Source organism: Passer montanus, unplaced genomic scaffold (assembly GCF_014805655.1).
Source record: "Passer montanus isolate IOZ18808 unplaced genomic scaffold, ASM1480565v1 scaffold45, whole genome shotgun sequence".
NCBI classification, from domain to species: domain Eukaryota; kingdom Metazoa; phylum Chordata; class Aves; order Passeriformes; family Passeridae; genus Passer; species Passer montanus.
In genome coordinates, this window is record NW_024369373.1 from 8188166 (window position 1) to 8215885 (window position 27720).

Sequence of the window (27720 nt, forward strand, 5' to 3'; positions counted from 1 at the left end):
AAGGATTTCTTGTCCAAACATTAAAATCAGTTCTTGACTCATCACACCAGATTGAGGAAAATGCCTTTTGGAAGCAAACAAAGACATTAGAGACTTTCCCATCCACTGATCTGAATGTGCTTGCAGTCAGCTCAGGTGCAGGACTTGGTGCACTGTGCTATCTGCACTTTGAATCTCTGAAGAACTTCTGAAGAAATCAACTCCCCGAGTGGCAAGATCATGAGTTTGCATGCTGTGAAAGGCCAGAGTCCAGGAGCAGAGCCACAAAGCTGAAACCTCATCCCTCCGTATCTCAGTTCCATCTGAGAGCTGGGAAAAGGGAGAATGGCTTATCAGTAATTTTATACTCCAGAAGTGCAAGCCCAACTCCTCCACTGCCGTGCATGACAATTACTCATTACACTACCAAATCAACCTGGAGTGTCATTCTGCTGTTACTCTCTTATAAATGAGCCTGAGAGGCACTGGAGATCTGGAGCACTTGTGAGAATTACAGTGACACCACTGCAAATTGTCTTGCATTTTAGCTATCAAGGAAGTCAAAGGAACTGGCCCTTGCCAAGAAGTATCCTGCTGCTGGAGCAAGATCACTTGTGCTTCCAGCCTCCCTTGTTTATAAAGTTATACATTTACTCTGGAAGTCAGCAGAGCTATCACAGATCTGAACTCCATGTAATTAGGAGACAGCATCAGGTGATAAAAATGCAGAGTAAGTCCTAGCAAGTGAGGCAAACAGGGTTTGGTGGTCTTGACTGCAAGGAAGAACACAGAATCAGAGAAAGTATATTCAACAGTAAACTGCAAAAACTGCAGTTGACTGTGACACCCACCTTGATGGGCCTTACAAAATTATCATAATTTATCTCATCTGTCCTGTTCCCTTTTACCATCTGTCCAGCTTCCTTTCCAACCCTGTAAGTACTCTTTGATCTGGTAATCCTTGCTTGGTCCCCAAAGAGATCCCTCTGTAGTTTGCTTTTTTGTTTGTTTTGTTTTCATTTGTTGGTTTGGAGGTTATTGTTTTGGTTTGTTTTTTGTTGATTTTCTTTTTTAAATTTTATTTAAATAATTTCTATTCCCTGATGCAAAAAAAAAAGTGGCAATTCATTCAAATAATTAAAGGCTTATTATTAAAACAGAAAATACCAGATAAGTTAATTAAAACATTTAATTTTTAATGCATTGTGGTTTTCCCTTATTTTACCCAATGCACCAGGATAAAAGTGAGATGATCTTAAAGTGAATATATTCAGAGGCTCAACTTTTCTTCTAACTACAACAGAATGGAAACTGGAAACTTTTTAACAGACTAACAGATAGAGAAATTTAACAAAATTAACAGGTAGAGAAAGATGCCAATGACTTCCATTTATCCCTAAATTGCATATATTTCTTTAAAGGTGCATCTAATCTTTTGGGGAAAACAAATTGAGTATATACATACTTGTGTGAGGCAACGACAAAGTTTGGATTTTATACCAAAATATTTTTGTAATTTCCCCTGAAAGGCAGCAATTTTCTGCTGCTGCATTAGAACATAATTTAATACCCCTTAACAGCTGAATACATGTCTGGGACCAAACAGCCCTAGAACAGTATTTATGCTAATTAAAACTAAATTTTTTGCAAAAGTTTTAGTCTTAGCAAACAATTTAAACTTAATATGTACCTTTGAATTTACCTTTCTTCTTATGTCAAGAAAGTATTTGCAGCAACATTGTCATTAGACAGTTATGTTTGTGATATTGGGTACATATGATGGCAATTAGAGGCAGAACCTCCAAAAATCCTGGTAGTATACCCAGACATGGCTATAGCTATTTTAAGCAGATTTATACTTAGGGCATCAAAGAACGTCACAAAAGAAGAAAATATGGTAACTGTTGCTTTAAATTATAGCTATCATTACTTCAAAAGGATATTCAATCAGAAACCACTGCAAACTTAAACTATTTATGTCTTCTGACACTGAAAGGAAAGTAGGCAATTTCAGCCTGTCATCTCCTAATTCCTTTTTTTTCCTAATTTTTTTTTTTTTGTGTTTAATAAAAGAAAAGTACTGTTTGGTCTAAGAAACAAGTTATAAGTCCAGGAGGAATGAGTTAGAACAGGTCTCCTCCTTGTTTTTGACCTTTCCCTGTCTGTCAGGCTCATTAAGTATTGCAGGTTCTTTGTTAGTTATTTTACAACAACTATTGGAAAAAATGAAACAAACCTGTGCAATGGTCTTGCTTCGACTACTTGGACATAACACTCAGCAGTGTTTGCAGCAAAACAGTTCCTGTGTCAACCAGTAACAGGTAGACCTAATTTCCCCTACAAATCAAAAGACAAAAGTGAAGCCACAGTTACATGCAGAGCAAATTTTGAACAAAATCCTAAGATCATTATTAAATTGTCCATGGGGATTCCTGACCTCTTCCGGTAACAAGAACACACCACCCTGTAGTCAAATGTTTAAAAGCAAGGAACTTTCTGTTTAACAAAATGTTTAGAGGTTGGCGATGGGATGGTGTGAAAAAACTAGCAGGAGTTTCAGGAAGTAAGTAAAGTAAAACAAAAAACAAAAAAAACCCCAAAAACAAAAACGAGAGAAATTTCTTTATGTGCCTGCTACCCCTTCCTCTCCAGAGGCATTCAATGTGTTGAGCAAAGATGACAAAGAATTGTCATTAAATTTAGAAATTTAAAAAAAAAAAAAGTACCTAAAGAGCAGTGAAAGGGATGTCATGATAAGAGAGGGGAGAAAAAGATGTGTCCTCTGTGCAAAATATATTCCCAAGGCAAAATGAACACCTTGCATTCCCAGCTGCAGGGAAGAAGGCAGACACAGAAATCTGCAGCTGGGAGATGAGTGGGTGCAGGGGAATTCCAGATGACTTTGTGGTGCAGGCTTTGGGGAGCAGGCAGCAGTCTCAGTAATTTTGCCAGGGAGATGTGAGCAGCTCACACCAAGCTCGTGGGGCTCCTGTCTCGTGACAAAGCAATGAATTACAGAGTTGGAATTACAGCACTTCCATCACACAGATATGTGTACGTGAGGCAAGAGCAAAAGAGCCCAAAGCAAGAATCAAGCTTGGTTGGCATTTTCTGGAAAGTGGGACCATTGCTGAAGAATATTTCAATTTTGAACAACACTGGTCACACCCGTGACAGTGACTGAGGATTTCTGTCAGGGTCTCTTGCCCGTGGCAGTGCATGGTTGGCAGTTATGGCAGTTCATGGTCAGGCGTTTCTGGCTGATTTTTCTGCTCCCAGTGAAGATGGTTTGGGCCCCAGGTACCTGGCAGAGCAGCACGAGTCAGGATCATGGCCCTGTGGAAGGCAGAGAGGTGCCTCAGAACACAACAAGGCAGTTCCCAGCCCAGACAATTTCAGGAGGGTGTCCATGGCAGAGGGTCCATGCAGTGCCTCTGGAGCAGCCAGCTCCATGGACCAGCATTCCTATTGCCCCTGACCCCAGTGCTGAAACCATGCTGGTTCTGCTTGATGTTGATCCCCTGCACCTACAGTGAGAGGGAAGTCAAAATCAAACAGTTTCAGCACAGAACACAGGACCTGACATTTAGAGAAATGTCTGGTAAAAGCAAGCAAAGGAAAAACTGAGTGCAACATGTTGCCACAGTTCTCATCACTGGCATTTTAGCTATATTTCAAAACATGCATGTAGCATTTTTCATAATTTGCACTGGGCTTTTTAAAATTTTTTCTTGATAGAATCTATTTGTGAAAAAAAACATTTCTCTGCTTCCCTTTTAATTTCAGCAATATAAACTAATTGACAAAACACTTTGTACTATTCATAGATTTGTACCAATCACCACAAAAGCAAGTTAACCAGCCCACATCTAAATAAATAAATGGTTGACATCTATCTTCAGCAAGATTACTGACAGCAGTTTGCTTAGGCACAGAGTCCAGAACAGCTTCTCCCCAGCAAGATTCCTGTGCTTTTTGGTCTGAAACATTGTCCCAGCTTGGTTATATTTTTCTTTTCTGCACCAGCAGGAGAGAGTACAAAGACTAGGAAGTAAGAGTAAACATCTTCCCTTATGTGAAATAAAATAAAGAAATACTACTAAGAAAAAAAAATCTCTGGACTCTTAGAAAGGAATTAAAGACATAATGAAGAGACAAAAATTACTGCATGGAGAAGTAGCTACAGAATAAACGCAAATGGCAGTAAAACCAGGAAAACCTTCTGAATGTTTCATTGCACAGGGCCACTGTCCTTTGCCATGGGGACCACTGTACTTTTCAGGTGACATAAGCTGCCTCCCTGGCAGGGCTGGTCTGGAGAGGCAGCAGGAGGGAGCTGCTGGCGCAGGAGCGCAGTCCGCGCGCGGAGCAGCGGAGGAGGAGGGGAAGGGCTCTGTCTTTTCATCACAGGTAACTACTGCTTTAAGCAAATTGTCCCAGGGATTGGAATGTGGCAATAACTGATCTAATTAGTGTGGGCTGTAATCTAGGAGGGTTCATTATGTCACACACATTATGACTCCTGGGTATTACTAAAGGACTCGTTTGTAGTAGTTGAGATGAATTTCTCTGCGCACATATAGCGTCACCCTGATAGCTTTGGTAAAGTGGCTTTAAGATGATCTGACATATTTAAAATCTCTGACTTTGAGCAGGGTTAAGTTTCCAGACAGTAATAAACAAATCAGCAAATAGCACAGATTTACTTCTTGCCAAAAGAAGGGGGAAAAATGAAATGTAATGGCTACTTTGGATTGAAATGGCAAGTAAACTCTGTGACAAAGCTACAAAGGAAACTAATAAATCATGCCAGAGGAAATATATACCATAATTAAAGACACACACACATACAAACTTGACAGAGACTTTATGTTTCTGGTACAATACCTGTTTACTTCATGGAACATGGAAAAAGTTTAATGGCTCCTTAAGAGAAGTCAGTTATTTATTATTTCTGCTCTAAAAGCCCCCATGGGCCTTCCCCCAGCAGGAAAGCAGGCCTACACTAGGTAACAAACCCAACCACATGAACTACAGAACAAGACAAATGCATAAACTGTATAAGCAGCTTTCAGTACTACAATGCTGAAGTAAAAAACAGGTTATAATTAAGTTTAATTTAACCTCTAAAAAGGTTACAAATATAACCTCTATTATTTGCTTCACTTCAGGAGTTTCACACCAACTAGACATTTCACGGCCTTTGCTTTAATTATTGAAAAAGTTCATTTCCACACAGATACAAATATGCTTTTCCCTTTGACTTACATACTGTCTGATGTGAAAAAAAAAAAAAAAAACAAACCAAAACTGGAGAGCACTTATGCCTGTGCTTAACATTAAGCAGTCCTTAGAGCCCCTGCCTGCACCTTCTTAAATCAATATTAAAGCCTCTGGTAATTTTGTTTGTTCATGATCCCCACTCAAGGGGAAAATGCCACCATGACATTGACACTGGTGATTTCTGTAGTGTTCTATTCTAAACACACTGATCTTCAGACCTGATGTAAAATTAACTGAAATGAATTCTTTACTTACTTTTATATGATTTGCATTGGACCTGCCTTCTTTTTAGGAGTCAGAACTCAATGGGTTTTTTTTCTCAGGTTCCTTTTGAAAAATTAAATTTTACTAAATTCAGTTTATAAAGTAGAATATCAGAATTAAATTCTGTACATACAATATAGCACTGTTCAACTAGAAATATCAAGTTGTATATGAGGCTAGCATGAAAATGCTACAGTATGACTTGTTTTTGTTTCATTGCAATATGTTTTAGTGGCTGGACTAAAATCTAAATCTAAAATCAAAATCTAAAACTTTAAAAATTCTTTAAAAAAAAATCCTTTCCCGTAGAAAGCTAAAGACCTAACTGGATGACTTATTTCCATTACTTTCTAACCCAGATGGGGGTTCAATATCTCTTAAATGGTTTTTTAATATCTCAAATATAAATTTAATTTCCAGATACAAATTAGATTCTCATTCTCTTACAAAACCTTCTCTAATGCTGTTACCTCCAGTATCCTTTTTGATGTCTAGGTATCAAATGTATTTCTAAGTGGGTACCAAACCAGATAGAAAGACTGACTGTATTTAGTCTTTAATTAAATGCTGGTAGATTTCCTTCAATAGCGTTAAGCTCAGAAGTGAGAAAATATAATTAAATGATGCTCCTACACAGGCAATGATCAGCATTCTTGCATGCAAGGTGTGGTAGCACAGTAAGCTAAGGATTACTTCTCAGTTTTAGTTTTATATTGAAATTCTCATAGCTCAGGAGAAACCCTAATCTGTATGCATGAAATATTAACCAGGCAATTGTCCTAAGGATGCAGTGGATTTATTAAAGTCCATTAATCTGATTAATAATTGGATTGCTGACAAGTTAAGTGTCTCAGTGCTGTTAAAACAAAGTATATTTTAAATGTATCTGACTTCCTCCCATTGTCTGTCATCTCAGTGAAGATGTGGGAAATGAAAGGTTGCTTATCAGAAGAGGTTGCTACCCTGTGGAAGCCCTGGTATCATTAACAAGCAGAGGAAAGCCTCAACATGAAGATCTGGTGGGTCGTACAAGGTTTTCAAAGATACTGAGGCAGGCATTGAATGACAGCAGAAAAGGAGGTTAATCTTTAACAGTCTTGTTCTAAATGGAAATATTTCCAATACTGGTGAGCTGCTGCAATTTCCACGTGTACATCTAAAACATTCCTTTGTGTGGACATGTTCTACGTGATGTCTTGGCAGAAACCAGGAGACACAGACTCTGATCTCAGCTCCGCCACTGACCTGCCCCGTGACCCCGGATAAATCATTCCACTGTTCTGTTTCTCTTCTTACCTTTGCCTGTCTTGCTTCTTTAGAGCACAAGTTCTTCATACAAGGAGCCAACCTCTAGTTACCTTTTTGTCTGACATGTTGAGGCCCTGATCTCAGATGAAGCCCCTAGGAACTTTTGAAAATAATAAAAATAGTGGTGAGGAGTGGATGGTACTGACATTCCCAGCCCTCATTCTGTTCTAGGAGATACACCAGCATCAGCACAACCACACCTACAATATATCATCATGGATTTTAGCTATAAGTTGGGGGTTAGAGAGGCAGTCGTGCCCTAGTGGAGCTACAGGTCAGAATGTAGATCTATGTAGTCTTTTCTGTTCGCTGCTGGAAGTATAATTTACATTAAATAATAGGTTTTTTCCATATTGTGAGGGGAAAACCACAAACTCAGTTAGTCTGGAGAGCCAAAGTAAATTGTGTCAACAATCCAGGTGAAATTAAGGTGAGCAATTCTTTGTCTTTCACTCTTTTTCACTGTGCTGAAGACAAAGAAAAATAACAAAGTATATTCACACTAGAATAAGACACAGCTGCTAGTTAAGGCACTCTCAAGATGTGGCATCTGCTTGGCTGGAAGGGTTCAAATTCACACCTCAAAAAACTCAGAAAAACACTTGGATGATCAGTGTATCTTATCCAAGACTGGACATATTTCTGCCTCCTCATGAGGCTGTTTGCCATTTAATGTTGACGCTGCTCTGCTACCTTGGGCCTCAAGTTTGGGAGATTTAAATCCTGCTGTGGCTTAGGATCTCTATTAGTCACACAGTCACCCAAAAAGGGCACAACTCCAGCAGGGCTCTCTTTAGCACCACCTAAATTCTCCTTAGCATGCTGGCTTCAGTGACTCCTCTGGATTGCCTCAGACAGCTGACTTGGCTGAGTCCCTCTTGCAGCCTTGTCTTAGCAGGAGGACATGCTCAGGCAAGGCCTCAGCAGAGGTGTTATACAAGGAGCAAGGTGAGAAAGCAAATCCCATCCTCCATGGGAATGGCCCACCTGTGGCATTGATGAGAAGATTACGTACAGCTCCTGTGCTAAAACACTTCATGTCTGGCACCAGGACTGTGTTGCTGGAAAACCCTCCAGGTGATTCAGGTCTTCAGCTGTGGGATGCTGTAAGTCTGAAAGAACTGCTAAAAATGATATTCCAGGACTACATTGGGATGTAGTTCTGTGCTCATTCCAGCACCAGTGCAAAACTGAGATCCCCCATGGCAGTTCTACCACCTCACACCCCCAGGGCTCTGCCTCTGTCTCCAAGGCAGGTATCTGCCCAGTGCCCTTAGGTTTGCAAAACTTTGGTATACATCCTGAAACTGGAGGATGATTGGCCACATCCTCACTGTCACCTCTGTCTCCACCAGCAGTACTGTGTGCTTCCTTCAGCACAAGAGTTTTGGTGTCCTGGGAACGTTGGCAGGTCTGTGAAAGCTACCAAGATGAACCTAGATAAAGGATACATACACTAAATTACTAGGAAAAACATTCTGGGTCACTTTCAAGCCACGTAAAACAGCAAAGAAAAGCTGTAACAGTTTTGACAAACAGGCTTTGCTACTGTGGCCCCAAAGAAACCCACTCAGAAATACAGAACAAAGTCAAGACTGCAGGATATAAGAAACTCATAATTTTTATCCTTTCCAGCTTTTACCCTTCCTCCTTTTTTTAAAGTGAGCTTGACCTACTGTGACTCCTAGAAGTTACCTGCTGGGCACATCGGATATATTTCAGTAACTAGAGAATGAGAAATATATATTAGGCTATGGAATAGAAACCAAAATAAAAGCTTTACCATTAGGAATATTAATGTTGGTACTGTCTGAGTTAAGACAGTTACAGACTGGAAGACTCAGTTGCTGCCCTTAGTTTGTGTAAGTAGGAATATCAGCAATTCATCCTGTGAAAAGCAGCACTTCAGCTGACAGAGTTGGAAGGGAAGAGTGAGAGAAATTGAGGCCTTTTGTCTTGGGTTACATGTTTAGGGGCTAGAAAAACCTTACTACCTTTTTTTTACCTCTGTAAAAAACAAATAAAATGAAACAGAAGAAAAGAAAAAAGCTCCACCAACAACACAGCAACATGACAGTGATGTGTATAATGATCTTTGGCAGCCTACGATAAGATTACAGCCCGTGGGACTGCTGGAGCCTGGAGCTAGCAGACCCCTGCTTTGGGGAAACACTAGAAGTGTACAGAAAAAAAAAAGTTCCCTTTCCATATTAAAAAGAAAGGAGAGATATGTTGCTAAATCTATTCCTTCTGAAGAAACTCTTGAAATTATAAATATATGAAAACATCTGAGTCACTTCTGCATCCATGAGTGAGTGATCCCTTCCACTCTCACCAGTAGTACAAGGAAGGGCTGCTCTACTCCCCGTTTGTCCCTGGAACTATTCTCTGCTTAGGTAGTTTGCTCAGTTTTTTTCAGTAAAAGTCACCATGAAAATATCATTCTCCCATTAAAGTCAATATAGAGCTTGTTTTCCCAATGCAAACTTGTGCACAAATTTAAAATCCAAAATGTAATGAATGGTGTTCATCTAAATTACTGCTGTAACTATCCTATCTCTCTGTGATATTGGGAGCAAGCCTGTCTTTTCAGGAGGATTGTTTGAAATGCCTGTAATTGAATTAAAAAAATAAAAATCTGTTCTGTTCCAAAAAAGGACCCAGAAACTTCTCAAAGTCCACAAGCAGCTTTGCTGTTTCTATTGATTTTAGATGGAAGGTGTCAAATGCAACAACTAAATGGTAGTTCTAGTGAAAAATCAAGTTATTTATGGTCCTCTTCTGTTGGATTAGTTTCTCTAAATAATTCCTTGTTTATCTGCGCTAATGTTTGGGCTAGTGCAGTGGGAGGAAACAGCAGGATGGGAAAAAGTTTCTTTTTTGGGAAGATTTAAGTGAATGCCAAACTGTGCCCTGGCTGCTGAATACTGAGTTTTTCTGAAAATCCAGCCCTTTCCTTGGGTGCTGAGCAGAGGGAAGCCATGCTGCTGGTTAGCTTAAAGGACTGGTACCGGAAAAATCAGAGGGTTGGCAGACCTGTGCGTGTTTGAACAGAGGAAAATACACTATAAAGAAATGTTGAGTGGGTGGAAAGTGCAGGGAGCAGCAGTTCTGTGAATCACTTCCTCCCCCAAGGCCTTGCTGTCATTAGGAGTACAGGTGTGTGGTTTTAAAAACACATGTTGTCCATACTGATATTTTAACAAGCGTTAGTAAAAGCAGTAGCAGTTCTAACAGGCACTTACTGGTCAAGATAAACCCTAAGCTCCCCCCTCTGGGTTATCACAGTCAGCTAACATGTTAAAACTGTTGCTGCCTAGTCCAAGAAAGGATTTTAACATGAGTTAAAAATAAAGTTCTTTTTGTACATGCATGGCTTAAGAGAGAAGAGTCCAAATCCCTTCTTCCAGCAAGAAGAATAGAAAGAAGCAGCAGAAAAAGAGGATTAGAAGCAGCATATGTGCTCTGTCTTGCCTGTTTACTTCCCAAGATTTTATTTTGCTTTGCTCCACTTACTAGTGTGTCACTGGATCCCGACCCAATTAATTTCTGCATGACCTTTCAAATCAGGCCCTCATACAGAACATGGTCAAGGCATGGATTTCTGCAGCCAAGTGCCCCCTAGTAGGTTAACAGGTAAATGTTTTGCAAAGCAAACTCTTCAGAGTATGGCAGTTTTCACCAACTCAAAATCTTTCATCTCCTTAAAAGCATTAGAAACAGAGGATGAGGCAGATGCTCTCACATCCAGCCAGCTCTGCCACTGGGACACATCAGAAAAGCTCCCTGGCATTTCTGAGGTGTAAGACAAGGCAGAATTTTCCCCAAAAGCATGAAAGCAAAGTTTATGTCCATTGCCATGCAACTGCATTACACTAATAGTGAATTTGGAGCTCAGTGCCTGGTACTAATCACTCATTCTGAGTCAATTTGAACGCACACTCTCCAGAGGCAGCCGAAGTCTAAACTGAAACACTGTAGGAAGTAAAATGTCATTTAACTGGAGAAAGGAAAGAGCCTAGTGAAAGTAAGAGAATTCAAGGGGCACTCCTTTCTGCTGTCATTTGTCATGTATGACACAGGAATGTTGACATCATCCTCTGATAAATGACACTGGCACCTGCATCAGAGAGATATTCTTCAGCAAAATAGAAGCCTGAAAATCCAGCAGCAGGGCACTACTAGTAGGTTCCAGGAGCTTGCAAGAAAGGAAAGATAGATGATGGTAATTTTCTTCCAAAGAGAAACATAAGACTTTTTAAGAACCATTCCCTTTTGCTTCCCCTTCTGCTCCCCCTGGGCTTTGGGAAATGATTCTGTTTTCTAAATCTAATAGTGTCTTAGACACAAGCTATACGTTATCCAAGAGCTAACTTGTGGCACTCATGCCACCACCCAGTCTAGGAGGATAAGTGTCAAGCAGAGAGCTCCAGAAGGCATTCCCTTGACAGAGAGCTTCAAAGGCACCAGGCTGGCCTTCTCTTGTCCTAGGCCAGTTAGGGATGTCAAAGAACAGAGACTATTCTAGCACCAATCCTTCCAAATCTCGCCTTTGCATTCACAACCTGTAATGCAGAGACTTTTTCCTCTTAGAGCAGGAATATATGTCTCCACCCTACTCCTGTATGCTGTACAGCTGCAGGGCGGGTTTGTGGCAGAGGAATTCTCTTGGGAAACTTCTGCACAGCCATACAGAGCCTGCTGTGGTGTGGTTTGACATCAGCAGGCAAAGGTAACTAAAGAAATTTTTTCTCATCTTAAGACAGATGCATCACCAGTTTTCTGTGTTGAAAAGCCAAAGGCCAGTGGATTAATCATAATTGTAAGGGGAAATTCCTGCTACTCTTAAAAATGAAAAGCAAATAGATGTGTCTTCTCTGTCAGATTTTTTTACTTGGTTGGCTCATGGAGCTTGATTTTTCTTCTAATTGTATGATTAATTTATGCCGAGAAAAGAAGGGGAAAAATCTATTTGATTTGGAACAGCAGGTTGTGAAGGCAAAAACACAAACTCTGTGACCAAGGTAGTCTGGTTCATCATCAGGAAACCTGCATCCCATGGCAAATACCTGCCTAGCTACTGGCCAGTCCCAGTTTGTTCTAACCTGCCAACTACTGTCCAGTCCATTTGTCCCTTGCCATCTCCAGGGATCTCCATGCAGTGATATGGACTAATAACCTGGTAATTCTGGGACAAGAAATATCTTTTTCATCCTGCACAACCAGCACTGTCTTCCAAACCTCTGAGTGCATGAGGGAGGCTGGAATCTGGATGGAGAACAGCTGGCTTAAAACACACCCTAACAAGCCAGTTGTGGCTGAAAGGAGAAAACACTGGAAGAAAGAAGCAATACAAGGGCTAACCTTCATATGCAGGGCTCCTTCTCCAGGACTGCTAAAATATTATGCTGCTCTTGGCTCTTACTGAATCCATCTTTGGTACTGAGTACTGGAGCAGAAGCAATCTCTGTACTCCTGATTCTCCTGCTGGGATTACAACCCCACATTCATGTCTTCAATATTGTCAGGTTGGATTGTCATAAACTGAGCTATGTAACACATTCTCCAGGAAAATACACTTTCATCTTCCAACCCAGAGAACCAAAAGACAGCATATCGCACTAATCTGCTCTTCAGACTGCTTTGGACTAGAAACTTGCTAATTAAGCTGCAGGCTTGTGACTGGTGAGTCCCAGCCAGCTGGGCTGGGTGCCTTCCCCTCAGGAAGCTCAAGACTTTCTGCATCATAGTAAAAGGCAAACAGTAACTGCAGATGCTGACCCTTGGCTTGATGGGGTTAGGTCAGCCCCATTTGAAAAGGCTGCTTTGGCAAAAGGCGATTAATTTTATCTCATCATGTCACACATGTATGGCTTTGGTCATCACAAAAGATAATGATGCAATTTTCATACTCAAGAAAATATGAAAATTTAAGTGCTTAGGTTGGCTAACAACTTTTTCCAGCACATTCTTCAGAAGAAGACAGTAATTTCAGGGACTGATGGAAACTGTGAATTCTAACAAAGGTGTGTGAGACAAGATGTTTGTTTTTGTTGTACACATTTTTTTTTCAAAAAATATGGACATTATTGTCCTTATAGTCTTGATACTTCTAACAGCTTTCCTGTAGCAAACTATTACATGTTGAATTTATAATGTTTAGAGCACAGCAATGATGACATAATTTTGTTGTAATGAAGATAAATATTTGTCTCAGAATGTTAGAAGGCACCACATCACCCATTAAGTATTATGATTTCAAAATAGCCTAAAGAAAACTCTTCTGGGCAGGTTGCAGAAAGCTACACACACACACGCACACGTCTGATTTTGATTAAAATAAAAGTTATTGAAAGGTTCAGTTCAGTCCAAATCTAGAATCAGCTGTTCAGCCCCATAGATTTGAATACAGAATAAGGGAAAAGAGCCCTCACAGGACTCTCCATATTCTCCACGCATTGGCCAGACAATAATCTAATACCAGCAGTGACTTTGGGGATATTTGTTTATCTGCTCTGAGTCCAGTTAAGTGACTCAGAGGTAACGTGGCATTTCACTGATGTTCTGTTGGACCATGTTGTGCTTGTAACTTTATCCTGAAGGAGGCTATTCATAGCAGGCATTCAGGAATGCTGCAGAAGGGGTAATTTGAAGATGGTTGCAAACACATTTGTGGATACAAATGAGGCAGCCACAAGTCTTCATACCTTATCTCTGTAAAAGCAAGTATAAAATGGCAGGGCAGGAGAACAGGGGGTTTCTCCCAGAGCAGTGATGCCAGACTGATTCCTCATCCAGGCAACAGCAGGGGCCTCCTGATAGTTTTGATTATTACACTCCTGACATCAATCAGGAGTGCAGAATCAGCCCCTTAGCACTGACAAAACTGCTCAATCTTCTGTGACCCCTCATTTGAAAGTATGCTTAGACACAAATGTAAGACACAGAAGATTAAGGAGATGGGGGCTAGGAGGAGGAAAGCTGAAGGAAAATATGCTATAAATATAAACTGGGTCATATAAAAAAGATTAAGTATAAAAGACAGCTTTCTTGTAATGTCCAGCTGTTTCTCCTAAATATTTCTAGCAAACCTACATATGTATAGTTTCAGAAATGTACCGAGAGGGAATACTAGCACTTCACTTAAAAAACACTCTGTAAGATTGCCAGTGGTTCTGAAGCTGTAACACTGAGATCTGTCAGGGTAGGACAGGAGTTATTTCAATAGCACTAAGTAGCTCTCCCACTGCTTTACTGTGAATTGATCAATTTTCACCCTTTCTTGCCTTTCTGCAGTCACATACAGATGTAAAACAGATTAAGGCTCTGTGGAAATAAAATAAAAATTTAAAAAAGACACCTAAGACTTTCTTGACTTCCCCTGCAATAAAGCGCAGGGAGAGGTGAATAAAGCCACATGACAGACAGTAACAAAATGACAAAGGTCCTGACTGATAGTTTATTGAGATGACAACTCAGTGAGACTTTAGACATCTCTGGCATGAAGACTATTTTTGTCTTTTCACAAGTTAAAACCTATGTACGATCAAGACAACTGCCTGCCTATCTGTTGAAGCTCGTTTCTCCCTGTTACCTCTCTCTAGCAGAGCAACACCTGACTACAAAATAATCCCTCTTCCTTTTAATGTACTTTAGAACTAGAGTTTGACAATGCTTGAAAGGAAACCAAGGCAAAATAACAAACCATTATCAATATATTATTTATGCAGGATCCAAAAGCTGAGAAACATCACTAACAAGTCACTTAAATTTTCAGCCACAGATCTCAAGTATGGAAAACATCATTATAAATACCTGGCTGCTGGGAAAACAGAGCAATGGAACGACTGCATGGTCTCAAGGAGAAGAGTTTGATTGCTGCTTGTGCAGCACTTCTTCCCAGTGCAAAGGGAAAGCAAGAGGCTTTCGTTTGCCTTGGCAGCGTTTTATACTCCATTTCTTTTGGTGCAGAGCTCTGCACAAGCTCCAGACCGCAGAGGACTGATCTCTGGGCTCCAGCCCTGTTCAGTCCCTGACCTCTGGCACCAGGACTTTTGCCTCCCAGCTCAGAGTGCTGTGGACTGGACCTTGCTGCACGCAGCATCGAGGCTCTGGAATGCCTCAGATTTAGCTTCAGAGACAATAAAGATTAGAAATTATAGAGCACAGTGGGAATAAAAGAGATGGGTTGCCCACTCTGACTATCCATCACTGTTTCCCATGTCCCTGGGCAAAGGCACAGCAAAGCTTTCTCAACAGCCCAAAGACAAAAATAACTTGTACATATTTTTAAATGTTTTACTCTCCCACTCTTAGGCTAATAAAAGTCAGAAGTAGAGAAGGCATTGATTTTATACTTTCTAAAATCACTAGTGTAAGAGGGCCCCTATGATTTATTTTCAAATGATAAAATACTGAAGAAAAATAGTTAAAATACTTTTTCAGCACAGAGTGCCTTTATGCAATTTTCACTCTTTTATCTACAGTATTTACATATAACAATATCTAATTGCACAAAGCAATTAAACAAGCTTCCACAGAGTCATATGACAAGTGAGAATCAGTGAGGTTATATATTTGTTTTGAGGTTTAAAATGGGAAACTGACTGAAAGCTGGTTGGTTTTGGAATGAAGAGGATACTCACACTGAACCTGATCCTGTCAGATGATCTTAAGGTCTCAGAGATGCCAAACAGAATTTAAAATGAACAATTTCTGTGATGATAATGCCATAAGTCAGATGAATATTAGATATTTCTAGGAGTTCTGGTTTGTGTCTTGCTGGCCAACTCCGGGATTTTGTCAGGGGCTGTTTACTGCTGAAGGCACAGCTGTCATTAGCTTGAGATAAAAGATCCTAAGGTGATGGCTGTAGACGGGGCAGAGAGAGAGCTGAATTACAGATATATATGTCTGGGAGTTTATTATTATTAAATATGAGAAAAGCCCTGAATGCATACACAGGTTCCCACAGCCACTAATGCACAAACCCATGCGTTTTAGAACAAGGCTTCCCTGACAACGTTTGCTGCACTTTGATGTCAGTCTCAGGAAATATGTTGGCAGCTCCTCCACACAAAAATCTATTTTCCACAAACAGCATATTCTGCCAGTATAAAATTCATCATCCAGACATACAAAGGACACAGGGCCAAGGGCCTTGAGTGACACACCAAAAACCTCAAAACACATGTCTGAGCTGCCACATGACTTGTATAACACTGTTCACATACAGCATGAAACTGGAGCGCTGCAAACCACATCTTCATATTTTGCAACATCCTGTAAACTCATTGCAGGGAAACAATAACAGATACTAAAATGGTTTGATGATGACAGAGCCCAGATAATTTTTTTTTCCTCTTTCAAAACAGGGATGGAAGTCAGTCCTGCTGTTCAGTCGACACTAAATACCCAGGTTGTGTAAGGGATAAAGGTACATCGTATCTCAGCTGCTGCTCAGTGGAAATAAGGTATTGCTGAAGTCATTAATTGGTGACTTGAGGCCACAGGTCATCTCTGGAATTGAGATAATTCCAAAGGAAGCATTTTAATGATATAAGGAAAAAAGGCCACTGTAGGGCAATATCTTAATAAAGTGGGGGGGGGGGGGGGGGGGGGGGGGGGGAAAAAAAAAAAAGGAAGAGGCTTTCATGGAATATTGATTTAGTTAATTCTCTGGGATTCAAATGGAAAGATACATCTCATACCCAAGCCAAATGGATTTGTGAGCTAGATAAGAATTATCAACATATTCTATTCTCAGTTTCTCTTATTTTTTCCCATTTTTCAACACTGGCAGAACAATTTAAAAAGTGTTCATTAAATTAATGTTAATAACCACTGAGATTCTTTGCTTTATCATTTGTCTTGATGGGTAATTGCTGAGAAGGCAGCAATTCCTGCAGGCTTATATGGTCTTGCAAATAAACCAGCAACAACCCAAAATTCAGAATCTAAAAACTACAGAAAAGAATTCAGCTCTGTTTTTAAGTCTTGTTTTAAGAATCCTTTTTGGTGCTTTTATGACTAACCTAGGACCAAAACTAGGCAAATTCCATCTGTGGTTCATCTGAGCAGGAGCAAACACACAGTAACAGTAATAAATCATGAAAAAAGTGCTGGGCAATTTAACTTGAGTTCTACAATATTTTAAAGGCAGGAAGTATATTTGTGAAAATGCTCTTTTTCTTTAATCAAAAAAATCAATATGTGTGGAGCAAGGAGAATATTTATCTTTGAAATAAGAATATGAGAGTTTTGCACAGAGCTGCTTCACCTCCCAACACAAATGAATCTATTCATGCATGGCATGGGCACCCTCCTTGCACAGCAGTTGTGCCTCCTTTTCCCAGGCCAAATTATCTCAGCACATGTGTCCAGGAGGGTTTTGCAGCCTGAAACCACCAATGCCCAGCCCAGCTCTTACCCCTCCTTGTGCCCCTGTTGGTCAGCCTCATACCTGAGCTATAGCCACACTATGAGGAACTTAAAGCATCCCGATTATATGAATTTGTCTCAGAAATTATTATTGGGCTCCTGGGGACTTTGGGCAGTACTTTGCTCAAGGGGGATTTATTCTCCTTGCAGCAGCCAATTCCATGGCTGCTTCTTGAGACACTCTGTTATTGAGAGCTGCAGCAATTCCTGTGACAATATATCAGGGGTAAATTCTCTTTTGATACTGTTGGAAAATCCTTGCCAAGCTGACATTGCATATTAAAGGGTTCACAATAACAAAAGGTAGAAATTAAACTGAACAGGATATTAATACCTTGTAGTTGAGGAAATGGTATTTCCTTTACACTTAACTTCTTACTTTGTGAATTAGCCAAAATCTGCAGCCCTGCACAAACTGAACCAGCTTTCCAGGTTGTCCGCAAAGCACCAGCCTTCCTCTCCCCTGCTACATGGTGACAACAATCACCTCCAGTGCCTTTCCCACTAAAAACTGTTCAGACACCTGTCAAGTTTAAATTAAGCAGGTCTTCTTTATTCTGCATCCCCTCCATCTCTTCTATCCATCCTATTATTTTCCAAAGAAGCAACTATTAGTTTGTGATTAGCACATCCCAACAGCCTACAGATGTGAAGAAAAGGTTTAAAACACAAAAAAGGTTTTTCACAGTGCAATTTCCTTCTGTTTCTGCTGCACACTCAGATCTTTTATTTTCATACTTTCTTTCATTGCTGCAGAAAGTATTCAAGTGCATAGATACAAAAAACATGAATAAAAATTACCTGGACAGAGCCACAAGTCTGTTGGCTCCTGTGTTTTGAAGGAAGCCATACTGAAACACCTGGGATTGTTAAACACTACAAATTTACTTCTGAAAAGACATTCACATTACTTCTGAAAAGACTGAAAGTGTTTCTCTTGCATGACATACTCTGGTGGGCTGAGGACACTGCTTACACAAGAAACCCTTGCTGAGCCACTTGTTAGTGCTTCACACTCTGGGGTTTGACCTGGCATGTGGCTGCTGAGACTTTTGCATTGAGGTTCACATAGGGTAAAACTGTCACTGTCCTTCGAAAAAGTTCTATCACTTTATTAAGGTAGATATTGAGAAACCACCTACGTCAAGGTAAGAAATAACTTTGTAAGAAATTTTCACAAATTGAAATTTCCTCTCTGTCTTCAAAGATAAGCAAATTGATTACTTCAGCCACAAGGTGCATGTTTGCAAACTTGCATTTGTAGAGCACATTTCCAGTCCTGTGCATGCCCCCTGGCTTCCTCAGCCTGCTGGGCTCCAGCAGGCATCTTTCCATGGTTCCATCTTTCTGTGGCTCCCTGGGTGGGACATGGGCCCACTGCACACACCAGGCTGTTCTGTCTCTCTGCAGCACCTCCAGCAGAGGGTGAGGGCTGGCTGTGATCCCTTTGTCCAACAAGCCTGGGGAGGGCTGTTTTGGTTATGTCTAGGCAGCCCCATTACGTAATGGAAGAGCCACTTCAGGAATAATGTGCCAACATACCTCTGCTAACTGGATCCTCTCTGAAATCCACATATTGGCATCAGAGGTGCGTGCACAGGCACACGTATGGAACTGAAACCCATCTGTATGTATGATCCTCAGGGACTGACTTTTAAAAAGCATTAGGTTGCAGTATTTGTACATTACCCAGGCTCAATTTAATTCAGATTTCGGAGTGCTGGCATGGCACAAATTAGCTGGTCTGCATGCCAGCAGCCATCACTAGTGTAACAGCAGAGCCAAATTGGGGAAACATTAAGAAGCACTCTTTGTGTACATAATTGTGTGTTTACAAATGAGCCATTTGAATATTATATAGTTAGTCCTGTGCAACACAGAGATGGGAGTCATAACAGTAAGAAAATTTGGCATCCTGGTTTGAAACTCCAGCCAAAACCATCATTTAATCCAGACAAAGAAAAAGATCGACCAATTATGCCAGTAAGTTTGAAACAGCACTATAAAAAGAAAAAGTGACATGGCATAGGTTTGTGGTTCCCAGCTAATGGAGCTAAAACCTAACATCAGATGGTTTGTATTTTACATTATTGTCAAACAAAAATAAATCATCAAAAACATGGAGATTCAAGCCTAACTGGCAAGACATACCATTAAAAAAAGCAGCTAGTGGTTGAAGTGAAGATTAAGAAGTGCTGTTCATTCTCCCAGAAATGCTAGGGCTAACCAGAAGAACCAGCTCACCCTTACAGGCTCTGCAGCTGATTCACTATTTTTCTGTAAGCAAAAAGCTCCAATGCCATAGTTGAGTTCTGCTCCAGAAAGATTTTGCTTCCTGATGTTCAGAGATTAGCATATTAAGTGCATTATGTACTGTATTTACATAACTATTGTATTATGGCACAGTTAAAATTTTGTTGGCATTTCTATTGCAACCCCCAGTTTCACAGCCTGTAGTTGTGATTAGGCATTATGTCCAGATGACCATCTTTACAGGGGTCAGGAAAAGGGGAGATTTTGTGTTTATTTTTAAAACATATTTCAGATTTCCAAAAGTAACAACAGGCTGCCAAAGACACAGCAGTCTAATCAATATGTCAGTACTGGCAGAGAACAAGTGTTCTTCCAAGAGGAACTGATCTTTCAAATGTGAGAATTGACAGATGCTCAAATGTCTTTATTATTCCTTACATTGCCATAAATCTGAAACATTCACTTATCATGACCTGGGTCCCTAAATTAGAAGCTTTCCTTAAAAATCACAAGGCCTAAAGATTACAAATTTAGAGATAATTTTATATTCCTTTATTTTCTTGAAGCTATCAACTTCAACATTATCTAGCTTTTCTTGGCATTGTATGGACTATACATTTTCTAACCAAAGAATTAGCCATTCTTTGAATGCAGGAGATAGACGTAAATAAGTAAGATAAAGGCAAGAAAGTTTCCAGCCCTGTATTACACTCCATTCTAGTTTTCTATTCCATGGTTTTTTATACCTGTCAGAAGAATAAAAGTAGCCATTTCAAACATTTTCTAGTCTGTGTTTCCAAACACTATGAATTTCTTTCCAGAAGCACTCCTGCCTGGCTGTGCTTTCCTTGTGAGGCAGCACTTGCAGTGTGCAGCCCTGGAGCTCTGAAAGCTTCTTGTCACCCTGGCCCTGCAACAGCTGCTCCACTTTATCAATAAAACAATCATTGGGCCATAGACTATGGAATTTCATCAGTTGGATGCATTTAGTTTCTACCACAGACTGACACAGAAGGATCAGGAAACCAAGAAAACCTTCCAGGCAGGGTTTGTCCTGCCAAATTCTGTGCTAGTTTCTTTTATGGTCCTGGCATCACAGGCGACTCTCAGCCCTGAGCATCCCTGGTCCCTGCTCTCCTGGCCACTGCAGGAGAGCACAATGACTCCATGGTTTCATCCCTTGCAGTGCATTCCCCTGCCTGGTTGAAGGGCCACTGTTACAGCAGCTCCATTGCTGAGCCTCCACCAGCAATTTCCTTGCAGCCACTGAAGCAGAGCATTGGCTCCAAGTGTTTGCAATAGGTCTCCTCCCATCCTTGCTACAGTCCTGATGGGGATTTAATGTAAATTTAAATAGCCACATCAAAAACTCCAATGAGCTTTACTTTAAATTGCTAGCATAGACAATGCCTTGCTCCAGCTGACTTGGCAGCTCACATTTTGAACACAGGGCAACCAGACGTGACTCAGGGCCAGATTCCCAACTGTGGTCAGGTGTCTGTAAGAGCAGGAAAATGTCTAAGTGCATTTGAAGAACAATTTAATTGACTATTTTAATCTTTAATTGTAGTCTATAGGAGTCTAAATCCCAGTGACTCTCAGTGAGACTCAGGCTCTTCAGTGCCTTTGTTGCTTTATTGAGAATGATACTAATGACCAGGTTTTAAATGACATTTAGAGTCTTAACTCTCATCTGGCCCTAAGCTGTGGAGGACCTTTGACATTTTTACCCACCCCCTTTTCTAACTAGAATGGAAAAATGAAGAGATGACATATTTTATAATGAAAAATAAGATTCTGCGTAAATGGAAAAAGATTGTAAAGGAAGAGCACGGTTGTCCTGCACCACTTCATATAAATATCAGATTCCTACACATTCTCAATTGGAAAAATTACTAAATGAAGCCCTTAATCATAATTTTCCTATAAAAAGTTATTTCTTCAGAATACAAAGAATATTTTTCTACTCATAAACCTTGTGTCAGAAAAAGTTTGGATAAAAAAAAAAAGAAAGTTTTTTGTCTTCTGTCACTGTCTAGATCTTTGTCTCAGGGAAGTGTTTATGCATAAGTTCTAAAGTTCTGAAAATAAATGGTTATAGAAGGAATGAAAACAATCCAGAACCTTACCTGTAATGGCAGACTGGGACAGTGTTGACACATACACACACTTCACATTAATTGACAAGTTGCAGCATTTACCAATTTCTAATTTTCTGAAGTTGGAAAGTCTGCACCATGGATGGAGTGTGGAGCCAAAGTCTAAGGGTAATATTTCACCACTGAGGTAACTATCCTAACCCATTAATTTACCTGGCAGTAGATCATCTTAAGATATATCATGTGGTGAGACTACATCAATGAACAGTTCTTTCAAACCCCAAGATTACCATAAGTTATACACATTACACTATGCAGACAGAGGTAAAAATCTGTAATAGGCTGAAACATCTCACCTTGCTAAAGTAAACACCTGCCTTGTTTGGATTAACAGGAAAGTGATCCAACCAATTTAGAGCAAACTTGGCCATTCTCCACTCAACCAAACACTTATGAACCTTCAGTTAGTTTATTCTTCCAACATATTATGGAAATATTAGTATTTGCCGCTCTGAAAAATACTTTTTTTGGCATCTTCATATCCCATCCGTATTCTAAGATAAACACTGACAGCTGATGGTATTCAGGAATGTTGCCATATGTTCCCCTAGAAACAGGATTCTGAAATATGGCTGTTATCCACCAATTGGCATATTTACTAATTAGTACAAAATTGCTCAAATACACTGGTTTCTCTCCCAAGGGAGAATCCCTCTAAAGAATTCTCATCTGATGCATCAGAATCTCCTACTCATGACTTACACACTCTCACAGTTTCTCATTTAATGGTTAACACAAAGCATCAAAAAGCTCTTCTAGGGAGCAAAGTCAAACCATATATCTTCAATTCCTATTTTTTCCAGACAAGCAAGGCAAATGGCACTCACAGAGTTAATATTTGAATGCCTTTTCTAATAAAACCAGCTTCCATTTTTTTGGGTCTTTTGTGCAAGTTTAATAAAATAAATTTTGAATATCAATGGAGTACATTCTATTTTTCTTGGCATTTCTCTGCCTTGCTATGTCCTTCTATTGCAGGAGTCATGCCATAGGGAGAGCACTTTTCCACAGTCCATTGAAGTTGTGCCATAAGGGCTGGAGATGATTTGCTAAAATGCTCCAAAGGTATTCAAATTTCTTTAAAGAAGAAATTCAATTTATGTGCATTTATATTGCAGTGTCTGTCAGGAAGAAAGGTTATAATCACCAGCATATTTTAGATTTACATTTTCTTCTATACATGAGGTAATGGTATTAGAGGTAAACTACGAGGTTTAAAGTTGAATTCGATGTATGGTACTATTTTCATTGCTGCTAAAAGCATGTTTTTGAAGTTTTTGAGGAAAGCATATGTTAGCATATGTTACTGAAATATCAAGAACAGGATGCTGGGTAGCTTAGAGGATAAACCATTTGTCTTTCTTCTCTGCATTCTTATATAAAGTATGGCTGGATTTCATGAGCAAGACGAAGAGAGGATGCTCAGCTCAAGATTAGTTCCCATCACAAAGTTGCAGGGCAGTTTTGTTAAGTAGAGCTATCAGGCACATTTCTGAATTAACATGCAAGCTAAATGTGCCTTTAGTTGTACCACAGGAGGAAGGGAAAAAGAGGGCTTAGAATTTGTGATATCGCTTATGTAACCCTCAGAAGAACAAATACTCATCAAAAATTAAAAGGAAACCCTGTCTCAACCATATTGCTGTAGGAAGCGTTTCGCCTCGTTTTTCTCTGAAAATTTACTTCATTTAAATTTCCTGTGACTGTATTAAATATTTAGATGTTGATATTTTCCCTGAGTAGAAAACATTATCACAATTCTTATCAAGTTGGAATCCTTTTAAGCATATCTTAAAGTTATCTGATAATTAAATTGCCATGCTTATCTCATTTAGGACCTCACTAATTATAGCTCAAGCACTTCAGTGGTGTAAACTGCAACTGATTTTGGAACAGTAGCTGAAGGTCCTCTTTTAAAGAAACACTCAAAGCTGGCCTGTAGATTTATTTTATAATTTCACTGCTTCCCCTGCAATCTCTGTCAATAAGGAAGCATCAAAGGTATTATGATGGCTTTTACACAGCAAGGTAATTGTATTTTAAACCTACTTCCAAATGAATTCCCGATAGCTATCCAACTTTGCAAACAGTCATTTAAGCAGCTCTCTTTGGAGAAGCAGGCACACCCACACATTTGCTGTTTGCTTCATAAATTTCAACAGATAAAAATCCAGTTCCATTTCTCAGGGAATGTTTATTTTTAATATGTTCTACCCAGATACCGGGCCCGATATTGTAACAAGAGATTTTTGCTGAGTACCTGACTCGCCCTGGCCAAGGCTGGGTGTTAGTCCTGCAGGCAGGTCCTTGAGCTCAGATGCCCCCCCATGAGATTTCTGTGAGCAGAGTATCAAGATGCAGAAATACTTAGGGAAAAGAAAAAGCCTCAAGAGAAGGGCTCTCTTATTCGTGTAATAGTTCACGGTCTATTTATGTCTAAGCCTAATTCACTGTATAATCTCATCCTTGCTCTTTCCTCACACACTTTTCCTGATAATCAAATTTGATGCGAAACATTTTCATAATGCTGGATACTTTGGGATGCCCTTTTTGAGGTCTCTTAGTGGGCAGTTTCACGTAGTATTTAATAGAAGTTTGCATGCAAACACAAATGCACACACAAAACCCCTTTCCCTTTGCAAAATATTGAAATCTGTCTTGGATGCACAAAGGTCCAGGTTCAATGCAGGAAACGAGCACCTCCTGAGCAGAGACAATCCCTTATGTCCTCCCCATAAGGAGGAGGAAATGAATAATCAATTAGGTGGGAGTTGTTCCCTGGCATGGAGGGACCTGCCAGAGCCTGTCCTTATACTTCCATGCAGGAATGCACGTCATCAACATAATGAAGTGACACGCACACTTTCTTTTGTTAAACAGGCACAGTGTTTCTAGAATTACCTCCTCCCTTAACACTGATATCTACAAGAAATATGATGGCTGAGAACTTTAGTTTATGTTTAAATTGGATCCCTTCCCATCTTATTGCAACACCTTGTATTCAGATTCCGTGAAGACTCCTCAGCTGTACTTTCTGATGCCCAGTTCCACCACTCTGAGCTTCTCACATCCAGGGATAACCTCCTGCCATGTGCTCAGACCTGCACTCTGCCAGGTCTCCAGGCACAGCACAACACACCTAGAGCAGCAGTAGAGAAACTCCTGCTTCTGAACAGGCAATTTTGACTGGGGAGGGGTTGTGCTTCCTCACATTTGTGCTTTCAGTTTTGCTCCCCAGGACAGAATGTAGTTCCTTTGCAGTTTCAAAGCAAATGAGGGCTCGAATTTATGGCAAAGTTGTATGCATAAGGATGTAGCCCTGTACTTCCACAAGGCTTTATAGCACTTGAAGATTCTGCCCATCCTAAACCTTTTGCAGGACATGGTCTGTAAGCTCCTCCCAAACTGAGAGGAAATAGGTAATAATAATGAACCTGTATTTCCTCTGCCATCCTAGAGGAAAAGACGTGCATCCCAATTACTGACAAGTCTACATGAAATCAAAAACATAAGTAAAAGTTTTAGGACCACCAAAGAATTTTCCAAAGTGTATATCAGTTAAAAGAAAGGCACATCTGAAATTCAAAACAGTCCTATATGCTTGAGACTGCTGAAAGATATTACAAAAGAAATCACAACTCAGTCAGTTCAGTGAGTAGCACAGACACTTGTCTACACAGTTTTTCATTACATCCCTGCACATGGTACTTCAAAAAGCATGGTAATTTGCAAAAGTAATTTTGTAAAAGTTTCCATACATCTCCTGTTAAGAGCAATTTGGCTAGTATCTGTTGCTAGCTGTGAGCATGCTTTTAGATATTAGATGGATGAGTGCAGACAAGCAGGAGGAAAAAAAATCTAAGAGGATAAATACTTGGCAGATCTCTTAACAACTTTCACTAGAGGATCGCAAAGTGATTTACAAACATCAATTAATTAAGCCTCAAAAAGCCCCAGTGAGATAGGTGAGTATCATTACTCTCATTTCACTAATGCGTAAACTGAGACACCGAGAGAATAAGTCTTTCACCCAAGGTCACACAGCAAGCAGCTGGCAGAGCCAGGGCTAGAAACCAAGAATACTGACTTACCTTCCTCCTCACCAACTAGACCATTGTATTTCTCCTAAAACAGTTTAAAGTTTCTCTTGTGCAAATGCAATATTCTGCAAACCCACAGAATTTCCTTCTATGTCTCAGATTCCAAGACCTCCCTGGTACCAGCCCTCACATTACTGAGCAACGTGTGAAGGCTCCTAAACTTGTGCTCCCAGTTTCTGTTCCCCAGTGCCAGACTCATCATGGGGTTAAAAACTGGAGATAGAATGAAAAAAAAAACCCAAAACAACAAGAAAAACCCAATTCCAAAACAACCAAATGCCACAAAACCCCCAGCCTTCAATGCTGGAAGCAAGACTGGTACCAAAGGTTTCTGTGCTCTGGCCCTGGAATGTGCTGCACTGGCCACAGTGACTACAGATGTCACTTGTGTTTCACTGCAGCTCAGCTGAGGAAGAGATCAGGGTCACAGAGAGCACATTTTGGGCTAGGAAGCACAGACACACAGACCCATGGCACACAGAATAAAAGTCAAGTGGTTGTGTCACTCCACAGCAGTCAGGAGCACTAGGTAACACCATAGATTTGGAAAGAGCACATGTTTTTACTTTAAACCAGAGATATTTTTAAAAAATAATTTGATGCCTAGGGTTATTACTGAATATATTATCAGAGATCAGTTTACAAGGATTTAGGGCATTATTTAAAAAAATGGAATAGTGTCTAGAAATAGATATTTGCAATATATGTGCTCAACATGCCTGCACCAGGACAGAGGCACTATGTATAATATTTTAGAAAACACCTGACCCCTGGCATCAGCAGAAGTAAACACCCAGCAAACAGCTCTGAATAGATTTTCTTCAGCTCTGAATGCATTTGCTTATACACATGCATATATTTATGTATGTAGATAACCAGCAATGACCCCTCATGGACAAACAGACAAGGTAGAAAATCTTTGCACTATTGCCCAATAATCCTCATTTTGGATGGACTAGTAGGAGAAACAAGTGACAAAATCTGTGAACTATCCATGGTCATACAAAAGTGTTCTCCTTGGCAATAAAATAAACTAGCTGACTTCTGAGACTTTAGGAACTGACAACAGAACAACAAAACCAAATTAAAAAAAAACAAACCTGTGCAAGAGTTAACTACCTGCAGGACACTCATATGGTCAGGAAGTAACTTATTGTCCACAGACCATATATATGTGTGTGTATATATATAGATATATATGTATACACACATATATATAAATATGTGTGTGGGTGTCTATATGTATACATGTAGAAAAAAACCCTACATTGTCCACTTAGCTATTTAAAGTGGAAATCCCACAACTAAAGAAAGAAAAATACTTGCTCATGGCCTATCCTGCCTTCCTACAGACAGAACTGCAATCAAATTAAAAAAAAAACCCGTGCAAGAGTTAACTACCTGCAGGACACTCATATGGTCAGGAAGTAACTTATTGTCCACAGACCATATATATGTGTGTGTATATATATAGATATATATGTATACACACATATATATAAATATGTGTGTGGGTGTCTATATGTATACATGTAGAAAAAAACCCTACATTGTCCACTTAGCTATTTAAAGTGGAAATCCCACAACTAAAGAAAGAAAAATACTTGCTCATGGCCTATCCTGCCTTCCTACAGACAGAACTGCAAGGACTGTCAGAGGAGAAGTGTCTCCTTTTACTTGGATCCATCACTACAACCAATTCCTCACTAGAAACTGCAGTTATCTTTTCAGTGCGGGAAAGTAGAGAACAGACCCTTTAATTTTGCAGCTGAAGGAGGACCTCTGAGAGCAGAAGCAAGAAGGTTGCAGGAGTTCTGCTCTTTCAAAGCTTCCATCCTGTGAGACCCTACAGAGGAATGGACACGGTGCCTTCCTGTGCTGCTCCCATATCCTGCAGCCCTTGCATTGGCCTAATGGCTCAGTCTCACTGTGTT

The 27720-nt window shown here is 40.0% G+C and overlaps 1 long non-coding RNA gene across 1 annotated transcript in view; it reads right to left on the minus strand.

The window, feature by feature from the left end:
* Positions 1-201: 201 nt before the first annotated feature.
* Positions 202-27720, minus strand: part of LOC120508122 — a 76006-nt gene continuing 48487 nt past the window's right edge. The window contains exons 2-3 of the long non-coding RNA XR_005628932.1: positions 2216-2316; positions 202-309 (exon numbers count right to left, since the gene is read on the minus strand). This is a non-coding gene — a long non-coding RNA (uncharacterized LOC120508122). The remainder of the gene's footprint in view (positions 310-2215; positions 2317-27720) is intronic.